This window comes from Urocampus carinirostris, chromosome 3 (assembly GCF_059441175.1).
Source record: "Urocampus carinirostris isolate Australia breed hairy pipefish chromosome 3, RoL_Ucar_1.0, whole genome shotgun sequence".
NCBI lineage: Eukaryota > Metazoa > Chordata > Actinopteri > Syngnathiformes > Syngnathidae > Urocampus > Urocampus carinirostris.
In genome coordinates, this window is record NC_142351.1 from 67,283,773 (window position 1) to 67,303,085 (window position 19,313).

The following is a 19,313-nucleotide window of genomic DNA, read 5'->3' on the forward strand; positions in this document are numbered from 1 at the left end:
GGTTGCCAGCCAAACGCAGGGCACACTGAGACATACAACTCACTCTCTCATTCAAACCCTGGGCACATTTGAACTGGCCAATCAACTTGACATGCACAGGCACAGGGAGAACGTGCAAACTCTGCAAGGGAAGGTTGTGGTAGCTGGAATCGAACCCAGGACACCTACACTGTGGGGCTGTGCGCTAACTACCCATCCGCCGTACCACCCTGCATGTCAGGTTAATTGGCCGGTCCAAAGTGTCCCTAGGTGTGAATGGGCAGCAAGTGAGTTGTCCATCTCTGTGTGCCCTGCAGACCTTAAGCAGAGGTGGGTAGATTTGCCAAAAGTACTGCTACTTCAGAATAATATGACTCAAGTAGGAGTAAAAAGTAGTCATCCAAATAAGGATCTTAAGCCTGCAGCTTTCATCTTGACTGGTGGAGTCACAGGTAGACTTGCACTTTCCGAGCGGAGGCTCCGTGCGGTAACATAGGGGGAAATCAAATCAGAGATATGACATTTGATTTAATATGACTCAAGGAGAAGTAAAAATCTAAATAATAACTTAAAAGTAACAAAGTACTCAAGTACTGTAGGAAAGTCTTACAACCATTCAATCAGTTTATCAGATCAAGTCCATCCAATCAACACTAAAATACGTACATTTGATTTAAAAATAGATTAAAATAATCAAGATGATTTCAAGTACTTTAAAAAACAATAGCATAATAATAGTATATATATCTAAGAAATACATTAAGCACAAGTAGCACATCCAAAGTCCCTTTTTTAACACGCTCAGCAGGCAGAATAACAAGCTAGCCCTCAGGTTGAAAACCCAAAATGTTGAAAGAGCCATATTGGCCCAAAAAAAGAGCCACAAAAAATGAAAAGTCTTATATAAGCCTTGTGATAGATAGATAGATAGATAGATAGATAGATAGATAGATAGATAGATAGATAGATAGATAGATAGATAGATAGATAGATAGATAGATAGATAGATAGATAGATAGATAGATAGATAGATAGATAGATAGATAGATAGATAGATAGATAGATAGATAGATAGATAGATAGATAGATAGATAGATAGATAGATAGATAGATAGATAGATAGATAGATAGATAGATAGATAGATAGATAGATAGATAGATAGATAGATAGATAGATAGATAGATAGATAGATAGATAGATAGATAGATAGATAGATAGATAGATAGATAGATAGATAGATAGATAGATAGATAGATAGATAGATAGATAGATAGATAGATAGATAGATAGATAGATAGATAGATAGATAGATAGATAGATAGATAGACGGACGGACGGACGGACGGACGGACGGACAGACAGATAGATACTTTATTCATCCCCGGAGGGAAATTCACATTTCCAGCAGCATCCCGGAGCTGAGAACAATACAATAATAAAGCAAAAAGAATACAATATACAAATACCCAGTGTGACGTGCAAATGCCCACTGTAGCGTGTTATATAGAATATCTAAATAGTGCTACACAGAATACATATTGCAATAAAATTCGGTAATATGCAATGTAGGTGGTGTGGTTTAATGTGGGCTTTTACTCTGCCGGGTAGAGTTAAAGAGCCTCATGGCATGAGGAAGAAAATATCTCTTCAGTCTGTCCGTAGTACAAGACAGTGACAGCAGTCTGTCGCTGAAACTGCTCTTCTGTCTGGAGATAATGCTGTGTAGTGGATGCGATGGATTGTCCATGATTGACCGCAGATTTTCCAGTGCCCATCTCTCAGCTACTGTTGTTAGGCTGTCCAGCTCTTTGCCCACAACAGAGCTCGCTTTCCTAGCCAGTTTATTGAGACAAGAGGCATCCTTCTTCTTGACGCTGCCTCCCCAACACGCTGTTGCATAGAATAATAATAATAAACGCAACACATGGTGTATATACAGTATATATATTAGCCTAAAATCAAAATTAAAAAGTTGGATGGAGCACATTCTCTGGAGCATGACGAGGCTACTCTTCTGTAAGTAAACCGTTAATTAGTTTAACTTTGTTACTGTATCAGTGTTTATTTTACCTCTGAAAAGTGATGGGTCCCGGGGACTCGCATGTTAAAAAATCTATGGGTCCCAACAGATATCTATGGGTCCTCAAAATGTAGTGTTATATTGAAATTGTAAATCGGCGAAAAAAATATATAATATAAATCAATATATTCATTCAGTTTTAATCATCACAATACAAATCAGTTATCACTTCAAGAGTTTTCAGTTCACAAAAATATTGTAAATTATACAAAATAATATTGATACTGAAATATTAGTCTATATATTCATGCAGTTTTAACCATCACAGTTAATTGGTAATACAGGGCAGTTATCTCTTCAGGTTTTCAGTTCATATATTCTTTGTGGTTTGCTGTCCCGCCACAGTTGTAATGCCTTCTCAAGGTCCAAGAGCAGCAACGGAATTTCCATAGCTAATTTTTCAAGATGGCGGCGCGTCTATACGCTGCGGCTTCACGTGTCTCTCCAGTAAATCTTTTTACTTTAAGTGTTCTTTTATCTCTCATCTTTTTTTTGATAAATACCTGCTAGGCAACTATCACCTTAAGTAGCCAGGAACTTATTAACCTGGGTCTAAGATTAGATTTCGACTCATTTCACAATTACAACACCAACAACATACGAAGACCACCGGGATCTCCCTGGGTGATCTGCCCGCCCAACAAGCGACGGCGACAACGTAAACAAAAACGAGGCTCTCGGGGAGGCTTAGCGGAGAAGCTAAAAAGGCGACCACACCGACAAACGCTTCCGAGTATCTTCCTGACCAACGCCAGATCCATCGTACACAAAATCAGTGAACTTGAGCTGCGGATAGCTACCAACAGCTTCGTACGGAATAGCAATATTTTTGTGATCACGGAGTCTTGGCTTGACCCGCGGATCCCCGATGCTGCAGTCCAGCTAGCAGGACGCACGCTACACCGATACAACCGCAACAAAGACTCTGGCAAAAAAAGAGGTGGGGGACTATGCATTTACGTACATAATGTGTGGTGCAATAACAGCAGAATTATTGATACACACTGCTCGCCGGATATAGAGTTTCTGGCGGTATCGTGTAGACCATTCTATATACCGCGAGAGCTAACTGTGCTCATTGTGATAGCTATTTACATTCCTCCGGATGTTTACGCTAGCACAGCGCCAAACCTCCTGCTCGCTGCCATCAACAAACAACAGCTTGCACACCCCGATGGAGCTTTCATTATCGCTGGCGACTTTAATAAGGCATGTTTAAGGACTGTTCTTCCAAAATTCTTTCAACATGTGAACTGTGCAACAAGGGGTGAAAAAACTTTGGACCGCGTTTACAGCAACATCAAAAACGCATACAAAGCCCCCCCCCCCGCCCCCCTCCCCCACCTAGTAAATTCCGATCGCCTATGCCTATCCCTCACCCCCTCATACACCCCTATCCGAAGGAAAAAAAACAAAACTGTAACGAGGACAATACAAACGTGGCCTGAGGGAGCCCTCTCCAAGCTGCAGGACTGTTTTGATCAAACTTGCTGGGAGGTATTTGAACACCATGACCTCCAGATATTCACTGACACTGTTTTATCCTACATCCGATACTGCACGGATGAAGTCACAGTAAATAAAAAAATCAAGGTCTACCCAAATCAAAAACCTTGGATGTCCAGCGAGGGGCGCACCCTCCTCAAACACCGCAACACTGCCTTCAGGTCTGGAGACAAGGCTCTACGGGGTGGCCAGGGCTGACCTGAAGAGAGGCATCAAGAAAGCAAAAGCAGCCTACACAAGGAGGATCGAGCACCTCTTCGCTGGAAATGACCAGAGGAGGATGTGGCAGGGCCTTCAACACATCACCAACTTCAGAGGCCACAACCTGGCAACTGTTGAGGCTGATGCTTCACTAGCTGCGGACCTTAATCAGTTCTTCGCTTTGAAGCTGGAAGGCCACAAACAGCCACATCACACCCACCAACAACCAGCAGCAACTCACTCACATTTCAGGAGCACGAAGTTAGGCGTGCGCTGAAAACCATAAACCCCAGGAAGGCAACTGGCCCGGATGGAGTACCAGGGAGGGTACTCAGGGACTGTTCCGATCCGCTGGCTGGGGTCTTCACCACCATCTTCAACCGGTCCCTGTCACAGGCGACTGTCCCACTTTGCCTCAAAACCTCCACCATCATTTCCATCCCCAAAAAGTCAGCAGTGGAAAGCCTCAACGACTACAGGCCTGTCGCTCTTACGCTTGTGGTCATGAAGTGCTTCGAGAGGTTAGTGTCCCAGCACATCAAAAACTCCCTGCCACTCACACTGGACCCCCACAAGTTTGCCTACAGGGCAAACCGCTCCACTGACGACGCCATAAACACAGCACTTCTCACCGTGCTGAAACACCTGGACCACCGGGGAAGCTACGTCAGAATGCTCTTTCTGGACTTCAGCTCAGCCTTCAACACCATTATCCCGGAGATCCTGGTGGAGAAACTTGCACACCTAGGACTTTCTCCCTCCATCTGCCACTGGATAATGGACTTCCCCTCCAACCGCCCACAGTCCGTAAAACGCAGTACCCACGTCTCTCCCACCCTAACACTGAACACTGGCTCCCCCCAAGGTTGTGCACTGAGCCCCCTGCTTTTCACCCTCTACAGCTCCGACTGCTCACCAACCCACCCCACAAACACTATAATTAAGTTCGCTGACGATACCACCTTGATCGGCCTCATCTCTGAAGAGGACGAGCGGCATACAGGGATTAGGTGGAGTCACTTTCAACGTGGTGTTCGGAAAACCACTTCATACTGAACACCACAAAAACAAAATAACTGATTCTGGTTTTCAGAAGGAATGGCAGGAATCCAGAACCACTCATCATAATAGGAGACTGTGTAGAGAGAGTCCACTCCTTCAAATTTCTGGGTGTGCACATCTCCGACGACCTCTCCTGGTCTGCAAACACCAGAGCGGTGGTAGGGAAGGCCCAGCAGCGACTGCACTTCCTGAGATTGCTCAGGAAAAATAATCTAAAAACAGCAGCTGCAGGTGTCCTTTTACAAAGCCACAGTGGAGAGCATTCTAACATACTGCATTACGGTGTGGTATGCTGGGTGCACAGCAGCAGACAGGAAAAAGCTCCAGAGGATCATCAAAACAGCCCAGAAAATTGTAGGTTGCTCTCTGTCTAGTCTGGAGGACATTGCCTGCTCTCGCTACCTTAGCAGAGCATAAAACAGCATCAAGGACTTTTCTCACCCTGGCCACCACCTCTTCGACCTGCTGCCTTCCGGCAAGCGCTTACAGGTCACACAAAGCAAAAACAAACAGACTCAGAGACAGTATCTTCCCCACAGCCATTACCACCCTAAACAGACACTGCACAAAAAACTGAAAACTCTTGCAAAAAACTACGTCACACGAATGTAAAATGGTACTCACGTACATGCTGACTGCACTGTTTGTTCATTGCTCAAAACAGACACCGCACAAAAAAAACGAGAACTCTTGCCAACACTACCTCATACGAATATAATGGTACTCATGTCTATGTTCTTGCACATGTCGACTGCACTATGTTTACTGCTCACCTTGCACAATGTCTGACCATTTCTTTTTTCTGCACTATGATGACTATGTTTGCACCAATGCACATGCTGACTATGTTTTTTTGCACTATGATGACTTTTGCACCAAATGCAATATTGCACAACCCTTACGATACCAACGGTTTCACGATAACACTGTATGTAACATCCCACATGCCAACATTTCTTGTGTAAATACCATGTAAATTATAACTATAGCCTTATCCCCCTTGTTTTATAACCTTATCTTCTCTGTTCCTTTATCTTCTTGGCTCATACCTCACTGTGAATGTGTAAAAATTTCGTTGTCACAATATGTTAACCTATTTTGTAACAATGACAATAAAGGTGTATTCTATTCTATTCTATTCTAATTTGTGGTTTTCATTGTCGTGGTGCCGATCGAATGTGCTCTTCTGAAAGTTTTTATTGCGAAATGATTAATGCAATCCAGTTTTTTTGTCACGCTGGGTACACGCATCACAGAACATGTAGCCTCCATTATCATCCTCCTCATAGCATAACCAGGAATATAATTGAGTCAATTTTGGCAGAAACGTCCTTTTCTTGCTAGGAGTATTCTTTTGTTTATTTTCTTTCGTCAAATCGTTCGCTTCAACACATGTGCTTTCCTTGCTGGAATTTTTGCCGTTGTTATCACTCTCTGCATTATGTTTCGAGTTATTACTGACACTGAAGAAATAACCAATTTTGTTTTGATTTTTACCTAATACTGTTTTTTCGGAGGCATACTCGACGACAAGCACCACAACAATGACGTAATCTCGAAGCAACGAGATCTCGTTTGCCGAGATCGGCGTGCAGACAAAACTCGAACCGCGAGACCAAAACAACAATGGCGGATCTGCCTGACGAAAAGTTTGGAGTGCGATAAACCTTTGTTAAAAAAAAAGTAATCAGGTAATAATGACAATTTTGTGTCAAAAAAGCTGCGTCCCGGGGACGCACGTTGATTCGACACTATCCGTCCCCAGCAAAAATTATGCGTCTAGGACGCGGGGACGTGGGCAAACAAGAACACTGCAGTATTAATGAATTACAGAATATGTAATTGTTTTGATTAAATTAAAGAAATGTAATTATTAAATAAAATTGTTGGTGTTTATTTTTTTTTTTCGAGGATTGAAAAAAAAAAACAACAAAAGTGCATAATGAAACCCAATCCTGTACTATTCTGAGAAAACAGTTTACTGAAGTAAAATGTTTGGCTACGCTACCCAGCTCTGGTTATAAGTAGCATGTTTTCACAACATGAACAAACCCATCTTGTGTACTTTCTTTAATATATGGATGTCAGTTTTACTGTGCTCATTGTTATCACTGACATATTGTAATTAATTGACCGATTGAAGAAAAATTTGAGTCTCTCCGACATTACTTTTTGGAAAGCTTTTTATCGATGCTAACATTATTATTATAATTATAAGTGAAAATTAAGGCACACATTTAAAAAAAGGCATTAGATTTTGCGTGTGTTGTTGTTTTTTTTCTATCTATCCATCTATCCATCTATCCATCTATCTATCTATCTATCTATCTATCTATCTATCTATCTATCTATCTATCTATCTATCTATCTATCTATCTATCTATCTATCTATCTATCTATCTATCTATCTATCTATCTATCTATCTATCTATCTATCTATCTATCTATCTATCTATCTATCTATCTATCTATCTATCTATCTATCTATCTATCTATCTATCTATCTATCTATCTATCTATCTATCTATCTATCTATCTATCTATCTATCTATCTATCTATCTATCTATCTATCTACCTTGGTCATATCCCTCAAGAGGGGTGACCGACAGCAAGACAAACACATACAATAACAAAGAAAATAAAAGGGGAAAAAAAATGGCAAAAAAAACACACACAAACATTTTTGGACCATGGCCAACCCAATTGCCCAAATACCCAAACAAGTTAGGCACCTCGGCACCTAAGTTGGTCATGCTTTCGTCCCTCCAGATGGAATGGGACACCAGAAAGCCGCCATGTCACTCGGGTCAGGGTGACACGACACACTCTTTTGTTCAACAGCAGGGCCCGACAGCTTTCACTGGTTTACCCCTGCCGCATCATACGGGTGCCCAGCCTATCCTTAAGAACGCGTCCACAATCCCACTATCCTTTCACAACACCTCTCCACTCCTTTCTATCACCAACAAGAGCTCTAGCTTCCATTATATTGAGACCTCTTTCCTGCAGTGCACTCAAAACACGATCCATCCACGTCAATCGCGGCCTTCCTCTTGGTCTCCTTCCATTGACTTCTGCTCTGTAGATCCTCTTCAACATTCGCTCCTCATCCATCCTCTCCATGTGTCCAAACCAATCGAGTATTCTCTAATCAACACGCTTGCTCAGTTCCACGACTACTCCAGTTCTGTCTCTCACAATTTCATTTCTCAATCTTTCCAATCTTGTCACTTCCAACATAGTACTCAAACACTTAATCTCAAAAACATTTAATTTCCTTCTTAAATCTGTGTTCAGGCTCCAAGTCCACCATACAACACAGTCCGCACAATCACACTCTCATACAGTCCCCTCTTAACATACATACTAATACTCTTGTTGCTCATCACTCTCCTCAGAGCACCCAAAACCTTGCTTCCTTGATTCACTCTGTGCAATACCTCGCACTCGATTCCACCGACTGCAGCCACATCACAACCCCAGTACCTAAAGCTTTCAACTTTTTCAAACACCTGTCCATGCAACCTTATTTGTAAAGTCATGCCCATTCCATCACGTGAAAACTTCATTACCTTACTCTTCCCAACATTCACACATAACTTATGCCTATCACATCCTCTTCCAAACTCCGTTACCAACCTTCTCAATGTTTCCTCAGAATCAGCCACAAGCGCTGTGCCATCTGCAAACAACAACTGACTTACCTGCCACACTGTTCCACTGTTGTCCATCATCTCTACACCTCTGCCAAATACTCTTGCATTCACCTCTCTCACCACACCATTCATGTACACATTAAACAGCCATAGTGACATCACACACCCCTGTCTCACACCAGTCAACACAGGGGACCACTCACTTGTCTCACATGCTCTGCTGTTCATATCAAAACTCTTCAATGCTTCCAACAACTTTCCACCCACTCCATACATCACCATCACTTGCCACAACGCCTCTCTATCAACTCTGTCATACGCCTTTTCCAAGTCCATGAAAGCCAAATAAACATCCTTACCTTTTGCAAAATATTTCTCACACACCTGTCGTACTGCAAAAACCTGATCCACACATCCTCTTGCTTTCCTGAAACCACTCTGCTCCTCCATCACCACCTCATTCGTTCTTTCTCTCACTCTCTTAATCAAGACTCTTCCATACAGCTTACCCAGCACAGAAAACAAACTCCTCTCGAATTGCTACATTCATACTTCTCACCTTTACTCTTATACAATGGCACCACACATGCACTACACTAATCAACAGGAACCACACCACTTAAAAAGCATACATTCAACAAGCGTACTAACCAGTCAATCATAGCTGTGCCACCTTTTTTCAGGCATTCAGCAGTACAACCATCCAACCCAGGTGCCTTCCCACCTTTCATTTCTTTCACTGCCTCTTGCACCTCCCATGTTTCCACAGGCTTCACATTTAAATCACCCAACACGGGCATTCTCTCCATACCATCGATCGCCTCGACTCTCACTTCTCTCCCATCCACCACATTTAGCAACTCCTCAAAATACTCTGCCCATCTCATTCTGACTGCACTGCCGCTAAGGGCCCGGTCACACAGCCGTTTGCGTCTGTATCGCGGCTGAATCACGGCCAGAAATTTCTGCCCGTGAAGCAGACGCTGTTGCCCGCGGTGTAAAATGCGCAAAATTGGCCAACCCGCTGTTCATCCGTGGTATGCCCGCGAAACAGACGCCGGTGGCTGTTCCGCTTCCTCATCGCGTCAGTTCCACGTCCTTTCCGCGTGTGGACCACGGGCATAAAAGCTGCCGAGCCGGGCTGTAGAAATCATAACCGCTCAAGACAAAGTCCCGTGAAGATCAAGATTTCAAGCTATGGCACCGAAGAAGAAGCCAATATGTTATTATTGTAATAGTTTTTCATTTTTATTTTATTATCTTGTTATGAAATGAAAAGAAATGTCAAGAAATAAAAATGGATTAATACGAGGTCACTACGGTGATGGGGATCCATGTTCACCCCTTGACGTCTCGAGCACAACTGACGTGTGCTCGGCAAATCGCACTGAATATACGCAGAAAGGCGTTTGACCCTCACACGCGTTACACATGCTAATTCACGTGATTCATCCGCGATACAGACGCAGAACAAACGTGCTATGACCGTGCTCCACCCGCGATTACCCGCTAAAATTCCGCGTCCTATCCGCGTGTAACCGCGCCCTGGCCACGGCCGTAGCACGTCGTTCCGCGTCTGTACCGCGTCATATCCGCGTGTGTACCACGTGTGCCGCCCGCGGTTACCCGTGGTCTAAAGTTTTGAGCAGCGCAAAACTTTTTCGCGCGGCCTTCCGCGTGTGAATTTCTTGCCGCGTGTAAAGCACGGCTGTATCTCGTCTGTATCGCGATCTCAACGCGGGCAACAGCGTCTGCTTCACGGGCAGACATTTCTGGTCGCGATTCAGCCGCGATACAGACGCAAACGGCTGTGTGACCGGGCCCTAACCAGCAATCTGCCATCTTTATCTTTCACGTTCTCTTCCTTTCCAGACTCACTGTTTCTTACTCTTTTCACTTCTTTCCAGAACACTTTTCTCCTTTCCTCAAAGTTCACTCCTATCTTTCGACACCATTCATCATTTGCTTTCCTTTTCGCATCTTCCACTGCCGCTTTTACCAACCTTTTCTTCACTTTTTATCTTTCATACGCATCACCACTCTTATCTTGCAGCCACTCCTCAAAGGCACGTCTCTTTTCTGTCACAGCCACTGATACCTCATCATTCCACCATTCACTTCCTTTCCTAATACCTCGACCAACTTTTCTCATTCCACACACTTCTTTTGCACTCCTCAACACTCCCTCTTTAAACCACTTCCATTCAATTTCCACACTCTCCATTTCGCTTCTACTAATCCGTTCATACTCTTCCCTTATCCTCTCTTTAAACTCTTTCCTTTTCTGCCTTATTCAACTCATTTTAACTTCTTCCCTCACACTCTTCTTATACTAGCCCTTCATGATCCATCTATTCTCAGTTTTCCTTCCTCATAAAAATGATCAGACATACCACTCTTTTCACCTCTGTAAACATGCACAACAATCCAACAATCTACTTAACATCCCTTTCTTAACCAATACATAATCCATCAGTGCTCTGTCCACTATCCACTCTGACAAAGGTATACTTATTCACGTCTCTCTATTCAAACAATGTATTTCCAACTCATTATCCACACATAACTCAATCAATTTCATCCCACTCTCATTCCTTCCTGGTAGTCCATATCTACCAATCACATTTTCAACCGTTTCATCACCCACTCTAGCATTCAGGTCACCTAGTATTACCACTTTCCACCCTTCTTTCGCACTTGCCACACATTCGGACAAGTCCTTCCAGAACTCCTCTCTCTCCTCAGCGCTTCTTTCTGAACCAGGTCCATATGCACTTATAAACATCCATACTTCTACACCCCACTTCAACCTCACCCGCATCAATCTGGAAGATATCTCTTTCCACTCCACCAGTTTTTCCTTTGCTTTCTTACTCACAAGCACAGCCACTTCTTCTCTAGCATGTCCACCTTTAACTCCAGACCTACTACCATACATACCTCCAAGCTGTAATTCACCCTTTCCTTTCATCTTTGTTTCACTCAAGGCAAACACATAAACCCTCCTTTTAGTCATCATCCTTCCGATCCCTTCTTTCTTCTACTCAGTCGCTTTACTTCCACATCCTCTCACATTTAGTGACCCTATTACTAGGGTTTGCGAGACCTTTCGGTCTCCCGCCCCCCTTTCTTTCCCTTGCTGTCTCTTAGGGAGTAGAGATAGAGAGGAGAGGATCCCCAACCCCCTCGCTCCCTCCACTTTAGTCGCCTCTTACGACACACAGCGGACCATGGTGGGAGAATTATCTTACCTCTCACAAGGAGAGGGCCCCTCACCACAAGGATGTTTTTTTCTAAATATGATATATATGTAGTTAAAGTGTATCCATATCAGCCTCCAGAAATTAATTAAAAAACTGTTATCGTGCATTTGTGATACCACATTTATCTCTTAATTGTATCTTGGTAAAAACTGTCTTTATTTTAAGGGGGGGAAATAAGAATATCCATCCATTATCTGCAGTGCTTATCTTCACTAGGATTGTGGGGGTGCTGGAGCCCATCCCCAGCTATTTTTGGGCAGTGGGCAGGGGACACAGGAAATCGTGCCCCTACGACCTTCACTGAGTGGGGTTTTGGTTCAATGTACAAAGTCAGGGAAGGCTTTTGGAAATGCATAATATTTTGTCTAGGGAATTTTGATAACAGGACTCGTGGAGGCAATGTTGTTTGTAGAAGCCAGACATCAAGGTACTGTGTTGTGAGAACGATGGGCGCAAACAATTCCTTGGCACGGCCATGGGAGGAGCCGAGACTCCATCTTGCAGGCAGACATGGGCCAATAAGAGTCACTTTATGCCGTCTCCGATGAAGTACACTCAGTTCTTCTGTTAGGGAAAATAAATCTGCCCCTGTGTGAAAATGTTGGCTTTCCTGATAATTTTTTTCTCAAGAAACGAGTGCGCATAAATTGTTGGGTGAATGTAGGTTGTGTTTTGTTAATGGAGTCAGATAACTAATTCGAACAATTTGGTAAACGGTACATTTTGATAATTAATTCCCAAAAGTGGTTAAAGGATCCAACCAACCAACCAACCAACCATATATCTATCCATTATCTGCAACTCTTATCCTCACTACAGGTCGCGGGGGTCCTGGAGCCCATCCATGCCATCTTCAGGCAGTGGGCAGGGAACACCCTGAACTTGTTGCCAGCCAATTGCAGGGTACACAGAGACAGACAACTAATTTGCTCATTCACACTTGGGGATAACTTGGACCGGACAATTTACCAAACATGCATGATTTTGGAATGTGGGAGGAAACCGGAGTGCCCAGAGGAAACCCACACAAGGACGGGGAGAACATGCAAACTCTGCATGGGAAGGCTGAAAGCTGGATTTGAACGTCAGGACCGTGCCGCGGATGCACTAACCACTCACCACTGTGCCGGCAAAAGAAATACATATACATATATTAATATGTAAATACATACGGTTTTTGCGAGTGAAGACAGGAGACGGGGTCTGTTTTTCAAATAATTCCTCCACTAATTAGGCACTCTGTTTGCCAGCTCATCCCATGTTTTTTTCAACTCGGGCAAACTGAGAGAAACCTTAGCCAAAGTAAAACATGGAACTTTTGCCAACATGGCAGCGCATGGATACATGCTTGCGGCTCGTTGTCCAGCTAATCTTCTATTTATTGCCGTTCTCTTGTCTTTTTTGCTTTCACTTTTGGACACATGTGTGGCCAAAAACACTTACAGTAGGGACGAACTTATTCGGTTGGGTGGGCGTCTAAATTTCGACTTTTCGGGCACTTTTTATAACGCCTATGATATACCGAGCGAACTTCAAAGAGACCCGGCATCCTTGTGGACAGCTATTCCTCTTAATAAACGACGGCGGCGACGCCGTAAAGAAAGGAAACAGAAGCGCGGTTGCCGTGCAGGTAGATGTGTGAAGCGTGTGAAGTCCAAGCAGCAAGATGGACGCGAGGATGGACGCGAGGATGTAACTAATTCCACCATTCATTCCTTGCCGGACAACCGACGCTTTAAACTCAGCGCTCACGAACGGCCACAACGCCGGGAGCTTTTGAAGATCTCGACAAAGACTACAAAGAGTTCAGCTAAGTCAAATGATTCAGCAAAGCTGAAATTTGGTCTGTTAAATATTAGATCGCTTGCTCCAAAAGCTTTACTTGTTGATAACATTATTCGTGATTATAAACTTAACTGTATGGGTCTTTGTGAAACGTGGTTACGCCCGGATGAGCACTTAGCGCTAAATTATGCCTCTCCCCCAGACTACGAGAGTAGTCATATAGCACGCACGCTGAAAAGGGGTGGTGGTGTTGCGCTAATCTCTGAAAAATCGCTCAAATTTAATACACGTACCTCTAATAATTACAAAACGTTTGAGGCTCTTGTGATGCGGTCCCCTCAATTGTCAATTGATGTAATAACTATCTATCGTGCACCTGGGCCATACACAACTTTCTTAGACGAATTTGCTGAACTTTTGTCTGAACTAGTAACCTATGCAGACAAAATTATAATTATGGGAGACTTTAACATTCATATGAACTCCCCACACAGTTCACTTACTATTGCGTTTAGTTCTCTAATTGATGCATTTGGTTTTACTCATCTGGTTGACTTGCCAACCCATAAAAATGGGAACACGCTAGACTTGATTCTGACTCGAGGAGTTTTAACCTCAAACATTATGGTGCTACCGTGTACTACTGTTATCTCTGATCATTATTTAGTGACATTTGAGGTGCTAACTAAATGTAGAGTTAATAAAGCTGAGGGATTTAGCGGACGCAATATAAGCACTGGCACAGTTTCTGAGCTCTTTGAACTCCTTCCTGGAGCAGTTGCGTCCTTTCCTAAATACAATGGCTCGATTGACTCACTCATGAATGAGTTCAATACCACCCTGACTAGTGTGCTGGATTCAATAGCGCCCATAAAACTAAAATCACGTCCTAAAAGACACACACCTTGGTTTACTGATGAAACTAGAACCCTTAAAAAAGAATGCAGGAAATGGGAGAGAAAATGGCGCGCTACCAAGCTTGAGGTTTTTCATCAAACCTGGTGTGACAGCTTGTTAAAGTATAAAGCGGCCCTTGCCTCTGCAAAATCGGCCTACCTTTCGAAGGTGATTGCGTCTCAAAAGAACAACCCCAAAGCCCTTTTTTGACACTGTAGCATCGCTTACAAGGCAACAGCCTATCGCAGACAGTTTGACACACTCTGCTCAGGAGTTAATGGTCTTCTTCACTAAGAAGATTCAATGCATACAGGAAGAAATTGCAAAAGATATTGTTAGTACCACACGTATTAAAGGACTGAAATTTACAGATGCACGACAGGGTGGCTGCCCTGGGAAAATGGCCGGTTTTAGTGAACTGTCACTTGATGATCTCAAACAAGTGGTGAATGCGGCCAAACCGACAACTTGCCAGTTCGACCCGCTCCCAGGTTCACTTATTAAAAGTCTTTTTAGCGTCCTTGGGCCTTCAGTTCTAAATATTATAAATACATCACTCTCCTCAGGTGTAGTTCCAGCAGCTTTTAAGTCCGCCGTCATTAAACCCACACTGAAACGACCCAACCTTGATCCAGAAATATTAAGTAATTACAGACCTGTGTCAAACCTACCTTTCCTCTCTAAAGTACTCGAAAGAGTAGTGGCACAGCAGCTGAATGCTTTCATATCGGAGAATAACCTTTTTGAATCCATGCAATCAGGATTCAGGGCTAACCACTCTACTGAGACAGCTCTGATCAAGGTAACAAATGATCTCCTAATGTCAATGAATTCTGGCGCTTCATCACTTTTGCTGCTGCTGGATCTTAGTGCTGCTTTTGACACAGTGCGCCACAATATCCTACTAGAACGGTTGGAAAAATGGATTGGTCTCTCAGGAGCCGTCCTCTCGTGGTTCAAATCCTACCTCTCAGATAGGACGCACTGTGTTAAATATGGTGAAACGACATCTGAGCCCTTTAATGTTACCTGCGGTGTTCCGCAGGGTTCAGTGCTCGGCCCCCTACTTTTCAACATTTACATGCTTCCATTAGGTGATATTATTCGCAAGTACAATATCAGCTTCCATTGCTACGCAGACGACACTCAACTATATCTTCCGTTGGAGGAATCTTCCACACTAAACTGTGGAAATTTGGAGGCCTGTCTCACTGAGATAAAAGAGTGGATGTCACTCAATTTCTTGCGTCTTAACTCTGAAAAGACCGAAATGTTAGTCATTGGTCCTTCTAAATGCCGGGACTTATTCTCAAAAACTGCTGTGAACATTGACAAATGTCACATCACACAGAGTGACTCAGTTAAAAATTTAGGTGTCATATTTGACCCTGATCTATCCTTTGAGATGAATGTAAAGCAAATTACTAGAACTGCCTTCTTCCATCTTCGCAACATTGCTAAAATCCGTTCAATACTGTCTCAGTCTGATGCGGAAACAATAATTCATGCATTTGTTACCTCCCGTCTCGATTACTGCAATGCACTACTCTCCGGTCTCCCGAAGTCCAGAATCAAGTCTCTTCAGCTAGTACAAAATGCCGCAGCGAGGCTTTTAACCAGGACAAAAAAGTACGATCACATAACACCGATTTTGGCTAACCTGCATTGGCTCCCAGTTAGCCAAAGATGTGACTTCAAAGTTCTCTTAGTATTGTACAAAATCATACATGGACTTGCTCCCTCTTATCTTTCAGATCTGATCTGCCACTATGTCCCGGTCCGAAGCCTACGATCTGAGAGTGCTGGTCTTCTGATGATCCCGAGAGCAAAGAAGTCTTCTGCTGGTTCGAGAGCGTTCTCCATCCGGGCACCGGTGCTGTGGAATGCTCTTCCCCCTGAGATTCGATCTGCAACCTCAGTGGAAATGTTTAAATCTAAACTTAAAACTCACTTCTACTCCATTGCATACGAATAACCTACTCCTCTTGTCGGTTGAAAATAGTTTGTGTAATATAGTGTAACAATCTGTGAAACCCTTTGAGACTCTTCGTGATTTAGGGCTATACAAATAAAAATGACTTGACTTGACTTGACTTCTGCCCCCTCCCTTCTTCTCCATCTGCTAAGTTTGTGCACACCAGCTTCAACTGGTTCTAAACCTTGTCAGTATCTCCTCCGAAAAACATGAACAGCCCAAAATGTGTGAGAAAGAAACCGAAAAACTAACGTTTTTTAAATGATTAGAAAAACAAGGAAAATGACTCCACCTGTTATGTTCAAAAGTAACTACTTTCTGTGTTATAACATTGTATTGTGACCTGCGCACGGGGCGTTGTGATACAATGTGTAGGTTGATCATCAAGTGCTTTATCATTTAAAAATTGTTCGAGCACCCAGTGAAGTCACGTAAACTGCACGCCGTTTTTATCGTCTATTTTGTTTAAGAGAACACAACACCACCTTCTGAGCCTTTTTGTACATATCTGTCAGGAGGACCAGAACAGAGCAGGAGACCCCAGAGCGTTCGTTACAAGTCTTTATTTGGGGAAGCGTACAGGGTTAGCGGGAGACGCGATGACCGTCGAACGTCAGCAGCAACGCCGTGAAGACAACTTCGGAACACGTAGCCAATCGTAGCGTGGGACGGAAGCAGGTCAAGTTTACTGGGACTGGAGAGAAGATCGTAGCGTGGGACGGAAACAGGTCGGATCGGAGGCAGGCAGAATCAGGTAAACAAGTCAAGAAGGCACAGGTAAATCAGGAGAGTCAAACGGGGTACAAAAGTAATCCTCAGACCCAGAGGTCTCGGCGTAGCGTGCTTAAAAAGGGAACATAAACCAATCAGGAAGCGCATTCCAGCGCGTCAGATGATTACCCCAGGTGGCTCCACTTAGGTAATCATGACAATATCATTATCAGTGTTGGGCATGTTACTGTAAAAAAGTAATTAGGTATGGTTATTCCCTACTTCCTCCAAAAAGTAACTGAGTTAATATCAGATTTATCCTACACTTGAAGTGCATCAAATATAAACAGTAAACAATATGATAAAATAGCAATTAGGATGTACATAAACATGCAAAAAACCTATGGAAACAACCACAGAATCATACGTAAAAACCCACAAAAACATGTAAACACATACAAAAAGGTACATAACCACACAATTAAAATGCATGTAAACACACACACAAATATGCACACAAAACTGACATAAACACATTGAAAAATACAAAAACACAAACAAAAAAAGCACATAAACACTTACAAAAACGTACGTGAACACGCACTAAAACACACTAAAATGTACGTAAACACACAAAGGGTATGTAAACACGTAAAATGTCCATATATACACACAAATATGAAAAACCGAATGTAAACACTCAAAATTTAACACATAAAAGTACGGAAATGCACACAAAAACGTAAGTAAACGCATGCATCAAAAGGTATGTGAAAACACGCAAAACCTACGTCAGTTTCCAATAGTGGCGTCTTGACAGCAGAAAAAATAATGAGTTAGATAATCCCATCCCTGAAAAAAATAACGCCGTTACGTATCTATGTTATTTATAATGCCGTTATTGCCAACACTGGTTATCATTATTATTGTATTAAAACTGCAAGGCAGCCACAATTAAAAAATATTCTTTTTTTTTCTGCATTTGCGGTGTAGTGCCACAACAATGCTATTCCAACATTTCCAAAAATTGCCTAATTTTCATTTACTGTTTGAAAAAGCATGCCATTGGTTACTGTCTTTGCTTTCATCCAATGATCCCCTGAGTAACTGTACCATTCATCCATATCAGTAAGTTTTTTTTTTTTTATATACAAATGATCTTTTCATGAGATATTACCGTATATGTAAAGCCCCATTGTGTAATATTTAAACATTAATGCGTACTGTTGCCTAATGCAAATAAAAACCAGTGCCACAGCAAGCAGCAAGACTCAAGACAAACTACTACCGTAAATTCCGGACTATAAGCCGTTACTTTTTTCCCAAATTTTTAACCCTGTGGCTTATTTAGTGATGCGGCCAATTTATGTAATTTTTCTAACAGCCGCCAGCGGCGCTCGAGTTCAAGGCACATGACGCACCTAAACACAATCGAGCAGTCCGATAAAGACGGAAACAGAGCTACTGCACGCAAACTTTACCTTGCGTGCGTGTTGCTAGCGTGTTTATGAATAAGGGAGCGTGGGAAGTCGTCTATATGATAAAGTCTCTTGCCCATACTTGGGAAGACAACTTTGATGACGTCGGTTATAAGGAGGAAGATGAGGAAGGGGGGCGGGGGATTGGTTTTAAGGGTTATTGTTCTATCTTCTTTATTTATTATCCATTATCTGTTATCGGTCAGTTCATAATACGCTACAAAGCCTAGGAGCCGGGACTCTTACTCTCAGCCAAAAGGCCAAGCTAAGGTCCTAGCCTTAAAGCCTTGCTGCGATCATTGCGAATGCACCGTGCCCGGAGGTACTGCAATACCGGGCCGATGTGAGGAGTGGACAGAGCAAGCTCTTATTCCATCTCCGGATTGCAAAAATCGCACATTCACAATATTATATTTCAATATGACGTTTAACAGCAAAAACAATGTGAGGTTTGAACAACCCTTCTCGAAAATCTTAATAGCAATCAAGCATATTCACAATTTCATTATATAACATCTTTGTTAGTGTCAATAGATCCGTCCAGGCCAAACGGTTTACCATTGTTTCTGCAAGTTTGGTGCGTTTTTTTAACAGACCAGTTGACTGTGCTGCGAGCGTGTTCCTAGTAGAGTTTTGCTACCCTTCACAGGCACGGTTTGGGATGAAAGTTATAATATTATTATTAAAGCTTTGAAAACTCTCTCGGTGTACCGTCTTT

General features: G+C 42.8%; 1 pseudogene; it reads right to left on the reverse strand.

Moving 5' to 3' along the window:
• Positions 1–18,895: 18,895 nt before the first annotated feature.
• LOC148370529 (U2 spliceosomal RNA) lies at positions 18,896–19,048 on the reverse strand (annotated as a pseudogene).
• Between the last annotated feature and the right edge of the window lie 265 nt (positions 19,049–19,313).